The sequence below is a fragment of the Dermacentor variabilis genome, chromosome 3 (assembly GCF_050947875.1).
Source record: "Dermacentor variabilis isolate Ectoservices chromosome 3, ASM5094787v1, whole genome shotgun sequence".
Taxonomy (NCBI): domain Eukaryota; kingdom Metazoa; phylum Arthropoda; class Arachnida; order Ixodida; family Ixodidae; genus Dermacentor; species Dermacentor variabilis.
In genome coordinates, this window is record NC_134570.1 from 33,595,784 (window position 1) to 33,596,836 (window position 1,053).

Sequence of the window (1,053 nt, forward strand, 5' to 3'; positions counted from 1 at the left end):
AAAGCACTAGGCAGCCCAATGAAAAATACTATACCTCAAAATTTAGCATAGAGAATAAATTATAATGCTGCCCTTTGGAACTTTTATGCCTATTGGTTGCAGTGTCTTGAACTTATAGGTGAGATATGATTCTCTGTATTTTCTGCCTCGCGCAGAAAGGAATTTTCACTGTAGGATGCAGAGTTTATGTTCATCAAAGTTATGCTGACCTAGTTGGTTGAAATGCTCAGCAACTGCTTTGGGAAGCCATTTAGCAGTGTCCGCCTGATGTCCGTTTAACCTGAAGTCCATGCAGCAAATAAGGCCGCTAGTGTGCGCCTGCTTTCTGTAACGATCCACAGCGCTACCCATTGGACCACCAAAGCCCTACAGAGGTCGAACCGATGTCCAGAATGGGACATTCAAATGTACTTCCTTAGGACATACGTAAAACTGTGGCTCATTTTTGAATGTCCATGGGATCGTCCCATCCGCACGAATTGACGTTCGAAGAAACGTCCCACGAACGTCACAATCGGATATTTGGACATCCGAGCGTTGTTTAAATGCGGATTTTTCTTATTGCATAATCCAGAGTACGTCCTATTACTATCTGATCCTGTAAACCGTCCAGTAAACCAACGCCGAAACGCTTCTCTTCTGCTATACTGCACAACATCTACTCCGTCGGAGCCTCCACAAAACATTTAACTGTTCGCATGACAACTCCCCAATCCTGCATGTAACTGTGGGATTTCCTTCGTCAAGCAGTCGTCATAGAAAAAATATAGCTATGCACGTGTTATTCCCGTTTTCTAACATGGGCCCAGCATGCTACAATATTCTACTAAAGAAAGAAAATCTTCATCTTCTCCTTGTGCGTCGCAAAGTTGCATATTGTGTGTAAACTACACTCAACTGTAAACCACCGCTTTCAGATCTGGTGCAAACATACTTGTGACGCCTACCATAAATAAAGAACCAACCAACAAGCACCGGCCGCTAAATCTGGGGAAATCGGCTCACGCAAAATTGAAACTGGCTTGAAAAGATCTCTAGCAATCCACTCGCATC